At 38.0% G+C, this 6,274-nt stretch overlaps 1 protein-coding gene across 3 annotated transcripts in view; it reads left to right on the top strand.

Moving 5' to 3' along the window:
• The first annotated feature begins 1,072 nt into the window (after positions 1-1,072).
• Positions 1,073-6,274, top strand: part of Lca5 (lebercilin LCA5) — a 41,977-nt gene continuing 36,775 nt past the window's right edge. The window contains exon 1 of one of the 3 annotated variants that reach the window (XM_033756603.1): positions 1,073-1,129. The gene's annotated coding sequence lies outside the window, so the exon portion shown is untranslated. Of the gene's footprint in view, positions 1,130-4,905; positions 4,948-6,274 lie in introns of those variants that run through there. The other 2 variants (XM_010617836.2, XM_010617839.2) reach the window with 2 other exon arrangements.

Below are 6,274 nucleotides of genomic sequence, written 5' to 3'. Positions count from 1 at the left end.
TTTAAATCCAATACCGCAGGCATTCGGACATTGATATTTGATTCATATTTTTATTTCATGGCATCATCAGCTTATATGAATATATGTGTGGGCCTTGAAGTTATTCAGATGGTTTTCTAATGTGATTTTTCTTTAGTGATATGTCTGTCTTCAAACAATATCTTATACAGAAACCTAAAGTATTTGATGTTAAAAATCAGCACTGTCCTGCAAAGCTGACATGGCTATGAGGAGGTAGAGCCCCAACTATTGAGCACCTCCCAGGTACCACCTTTCAGAATGAGATTCCCCCAAGAATCTCACTCAGACCACTTAGAACAAACCACTGCACAATTTTAACGAGGAAGTCCAGCTCCAGCCCCTTCACAAGGCAAGGGAAGAGAAACTGGGCAAGTTGCTCAAAATTCAACTCACAGCTGGCGTCAGAGCTGAGCTCAAACCCCGCCAGTGAGCTGCGGCTGGAGCCACCTTTACATTTTTAAGAAATTCTGCAGCCAGGTGAGGTCACAGTGCCACAATCAATTGCAATGCAAATATTTACACTGCAGAAATCAGCCAAGGACACAAATAGGTAAGTTGTTAAGCTTCCCTCAGCACACCTCTGGTTCCTGAATCCTGAGTCTTTATATTCCACATAACAACTTGACAAAAGATGTGGAGAGTTTTTTGGGTTTTTTTGTACTGGGATCAAACTTAGGTCCTAGCACTAGCGAGGCAGGCAGCGGAACCACTGAGCTAAATCCCTGGCCCAAGATGCGGTCAATTTTGACAGGAAATAAGAAATTGAGTTAATTTTAAATATACCACCTATATTTTGAGTATGAGGGTTCCATCTAGGGTTTCATTTGACAATACAGTCAAGTGTTTGGGGGAGGGGATGAAGACAACTGATTAATGCTGTTTGCTTAAAACAAACCCAACTGAACAACAACTCAAGAAACCAAGCTCTATCGAATGCCTTGCCTACTGTAGTAAGAGCCAAAATTGTGTGTAGCAGTAAGGTCTCTAGGTCTCCCATCTAGCATTCTTTTTCTTTTCAGAAGCTGGCTCTCTGGGGCTACTTCCTCCCATGACATACCTCTGCATGCATGATCTCAGTTTGTGTTGTCCCATCAAAGACCATTACCACGTGAGTAGTGATAACTTGAAATATGGCTGGTCTGAGTTGAAATGTGTTATAAGTGTAAAGATAAACTAAGTGTAGAAGTCTTAGTAGAAAAGAAGGACATGAACCATTTTATAGAAAACTTAGAAATATTGATCACAAGTTGAAATGAGAATATTTTGGATATTTTATGTTAAAATAAATTGTAAAAGCCAATTTCACTTTTTAAGACCTTATTTTAATGTTGACTACTAAAACAATTTAAGTTAAATATGTGGCTCACATTCTCTTTCTAGTAGCTACACCTGCTTTAGCCTCAGAGTCTGTTTCCTTGTCGATTACAAATGGAAAATGTTTGCCCTTCCCGTTTCTCAGAGCTGTGTAAGATCATATGAAGTAATTTTTAAAAGTACTCTGCAGTGTACAACACAAATATGAGATCAAACTTTTGAGGCATTTTAATGCTCAAATGGTCACCAACTATTATTCCCTGTGAGGCGGTAAAAGTTTTGTGGAGTCTTTTTCTTTTGCCTTTGTTTATATGGATTTTTGTTATTTGGGTTTTTTTGCTAAAGAGCAGGAAGGAGGAAGTAATAACATAGGCTAAAAATATACTACCAAACATTCATTCAGCCTCCTCACGTATATACTATGAGCAAATAAAGAATGTTAGACTACAACCAACTGCTTCTAGATAGGAGTAGGGACATCAAGAACTCCCACCCCCACCCTCCAACTCTCCCTAAGGTTTCCTTTTGGCACTAACCACCAAGCCAATTAACCAGGGAGTCTGGGAAACATAGTTTGCTATCTTAGTTCCAGCATAACCAGATTTAGAGTATAGAAGGGCAGGCTAGAACCTGGGAAGTGGTAGGCATGTAACTGGCTCAATTCCAGCGCAGCTTTGTCCTTGATATAAGTGGTGACAGAAGTGGTTGATCAGTCTGATTTTACCAGTATAGATTAATTTTGCCAGTTTTTTGAATCTCTTGCTAATGGAACTAAATATATTCTTTTTAAATTCAAATATGATAATCACACATACATATGAGACAAAGTGTGATATTTCACATAGAACATCTTCTTTTGTGTCTGGCTTTTATTCAATATTATATCTTTGGAATTCATCCACATTCCATAGCATTATGTTATGCCTAGCATTATGTTGTAATATTTTTAAAGTGTATTCTTATTTTTGATGGTCAGATTTACTTAACGATGTAATTGTGGAGTAACAAACTCTGGTGACAAGAATTTTAAAATAACTTAAACCAACTTTTGGTTTAGTTCTTCTTTTTTGCTACTGGGGATCAAACTCAGGTCCTTGTGCTTAGCAAGGCAGGCACCAGAAGGCTATATCCCCAGCCCTTGGTTTAGTTCTTTTTAGGTAAGATAAAGCAAAAAATAAACTGCATGAAATTCAGATATTATAATATAAAAATATAAGTAATTCACCCACCAATTATAAAATAAGAAAGTCACCAGTATCCATCACAATAATTTCTTTTTCCACTAATAAGATAATTTACTTGTAAATTTCATTAAGCATTCAAAAAACTTATCCTTACTTAGAGCAATAATCATTATTGGCTTTTGTATCAAGGCAAATAATAATAATAGTAATAAGATTAGGCTGTTTATTTTTATAATAATGGCCTACTCTCTAGGTCTCCTGTTAAGCTGCAACCTGTGCCATTTTTTTTCCTATGCAACACAATTTCTTTTAAACACCTTGCATTTTAGACACTGTTTATAAATTAATATGATATTCTAACAACCTATTTGCCTGGAATCTATGAACAAAATTTAAATCAATTTGGATGACAAGAAGTTAGATTTTAAATTGTTGAATTTTGTTACTTATCATATATTTAAGTAAAATTTAAAAAATTGTGACTGCATTTTTTTAAAAGAATGACATTAAATGGACAACTTAACTTTACCTAAGAATAAATACTTCTATGCATTTTTATATGTATAAAAACAAAATTATTTTGAAGTTATTGTAATTTGTGGATTGTCTGTAAGTGAAAAGACTAATTACTCTCTTATGTTTATGATGCTTCTAGCTGACCATTCCAGCTGTACACTAGTTTCCCTATAAGAAAAATAGGAACAATCCTATTGGTAAACATTTTATAGGAAAATTTTATGTTATCTGTAGCATTTCCACACAACATTGAACAGGGCAAAGTTCTGCAGAAACATTCATTTAGAAATAGAACAAGTTTGGAGTCATTGCAGTATCAGTGGAAGCCCAGGGAAATTAAAAATAAAACTCCAAAGAACTTAGTGATTATTAGTAGTTGTGTTAGTTACTTTTCTCATTGCTGAAACACAATACTTAACATTCAGAATTAAAGGGAAAAAGGTTTATTTGGCTTTCAGTTTGTAGAGGTTTCAGTCCATAATAGGTTGGCTCCAAGAGGGATAACAGTTCGTGGTGGTGAAAGACAGCAGAAGCAGCGAGAGGCCTTAGTAGCATCTTTCTGCCTTTTATCTTCTCTGACTATGGGGATTAGGGCAGTGTCAAACCAATCAGTGGACTGATTTAACAATCACACATCCTTAATCCCAGTGTCACACACTCTAGATTCAGCCACCTTTGAAAAAGCCCTATGACCACATGAGGCTTTGGGGAGATGTCTAGACACAAACCTTAACAGTAGTAGTATAGACAGCTGAGTTAGAAATTAATATGCAGTTAGAGGGCTTGGACCCTCCAGGAAGTCAGCACAGAAGATGAGACACAAAGGTTGTAGCTGGAGGTAAATCTGAAGAGAGCCAGGCCTCAAGATAGCCAGGTCTGTGAGCCTCCCTAGAGATAAGCAGCAAATTAAGATTATGTCAGTCATTAGCACCACTTTGTCCAATGAGTGCTGACAGCATCAGACATATAGGTGGGTGACCAGAACATCTAGACCCATCGCTTTCCAAGAATGCCTTTGTTCTTCTATGTATCCTACCTTGCTACATGACTCCTTTCCCTGTTGGATCAATATGAGCTAAGCCACTATGCATACTTGTAATCCTACAGGTTGATTGTAGTTTGACCCATGTTGTACCCATGTTGTGATTTTGCCGTATAAATTATCTCTGACAAAGACCTTCCATGGCAACTCAGTTTGGGGACTCCTCCTGCCTCTCAGGAGCTTTCACTCAGTAAATCTTTCCTACTCAATCTCTGTGGTCCTCAAAATTCATTCTTCAATATCCAGGGGACACAAACTTGGCACATCTGCTAGCTAATGGGTTGGGATTTTTTTTTTTCCATCACAGAATTTATTCTTTAAATACAATTTTTTAAAAAGTCTGATCCCTGTTAAGTATAATCTAGAATGGCAGAAATATATGTATCTATCTATCTATCTATCTATCTATCTATCTATGTATCTGCAGTTTTGTTAGCTTTTTTTTCCTGAGAAGCTGAGGATGTTACATCACATATAATAGTGAAATGAAAGGCAAATCTGAGAAAATTCTAGTCCTGTGAAAAATGTTTTATATAAAAACTATACAATATCTTATAAAATTTTGAAGTTGTTATACTTTGGCCTAACCTTTTTAGAAATTAATTCAATACTTATTTTTAATTCTGAAGGCTTATAAAAATTATTTCCATCTGTTATTTTGAATAACAATGCATAAAATTGCAAATTGTAAGGACACTATTGCACACAATTAAACTTTTTATCCTTGAGATTCTTGGCCTTTTAGATATTGTTCTTGTTTACCAGTAACTCTATTGACCTGCAGTTGAAACTTACTAAAGCTGCTCACGCTGTGAAATTTGGAATTTAACAGTCCTGGGCTTGTGTCCTGGTGTTTCCACTTACTACTTGGTAAGTTGTAATTTACTGGTAAATTCTTTAATCTCTGTGAATAGATCTCAAGTATAAACAATGATTAACAATACCTGTCTAGAATCGTGTAATACAGTGAAGTGAGAGCAAACTGCATGGAGCATTCTGAACACGAATAAATGTAAATTTCAGCCTTCACTGTCCTTGAGGGCACGCCTTCTGGTGATGGGCATTTGTCCACATGAATTCGGTGTTCTTAAGTTTTTCTAGCACCTTCTTTTAAAAGCAACCCATCGCTACTTTTATTAAACTACCTAGCATTATACTCTATCGGAGTCATTCATCACCACTGAGCTCTTTTAACAAAGAGCACTAGCCGAGAGACCAATGAAATTTTTTTCTTTCACAGACAATTGCGAGTGTCAACAGGTAGATTGTATATACAGAAAATTTCATTTAATTGCAATACTGTTTAGGTGGGTTATGCTGACAGGATACAGCAAAAGCTTGGAAATGGTTCACAGGTGAAAAATGTTGAAGTGGTGCCCAGGTGGAAAAACGAGGCGAAGCAAGAAACAGTAATGTCAGAGTCACTGGTCAGAAGATGGATTTCAACTCACTTGCATTCAAAATTAGGTTCTCTTCAGAATGGAGGTGAAAATCCAATGGCGAGAGCAGCAGAGTACAATGTGAGACCATCTTGCTCTGAGAGATTTAAAATCCCCACGGAAAAGAGGATTTTCTTTTTTCCCTGCCTCCTGCAATCAGTGCTGTTTAACGGACTGCTGACTTTTACGAGGGAAAAAAATGCCTGGCAGCAGCGAGAGTTCACCTTCCTCTAAGACACGTAGCCTGCAATGTGTTCCAAAGACTGCTACACCCCAAAGCCTAAGCGTCACGTCAGGCCAAAGGAAGGCGCCTCCTCGTGAAAGTCAGAGATGTCTGTTCTATACAAACCATTTGTTTATCATTTCTTCGAAGTTTATAACCAAACAATATCCAAAAAGGAGTCGACACTTTCCAATGTTTTAAAGTTCACAGTGGCCAATTTTATCCTTCCTTTTACTAGCCCTCCTTGCCCCGCCCGCATCCTTCTCTATCCCACTGGGAACGGCTCCTGCGACAGCCACAGTGGCCGGCCAATTGACGCCTTCTCTCGCTCTTGGCATCCCGCCTTCCACTTCCTCTGTGGCCAATAAAGACAGCCACCTGGAGACAGCGGCCAATAGGAGTCAGGGCAGAGGTGTCATTGGCTGCGAACGCCCCGCGGTGTTTTCTGGGCTTCGGCCTCCGTTGCCTGGGTTACCTAGGTCGCCGGCCCCCGCCCTGTCCTGGGTTCAAACTTCTGCTCCGCTTGCTCGCCCGC

The sequence above is a fragment of the Fukomys damarensis genome, unplaced genomic scaffold (genome assembly GCF_012274545.1).
Source record: "Fukomys damarensis isolate Sample0158 unplaced genomic scaffold, DMR_v1.0_HiC HiC_scaffold_27, whole genome shotgun sequence".
In the NCBI taxonomy this organism is placed as follows: Eukaryota; Metazoa; Chordata; class Mammalia; order Rodentia; family Bathyergidae; genus Fukomys; species Fukomys damarensis.
Note: the sequence above shows the minus strand (reverse complement) of the source record. Positions and strands in the feature narration are given on the sequence as shown.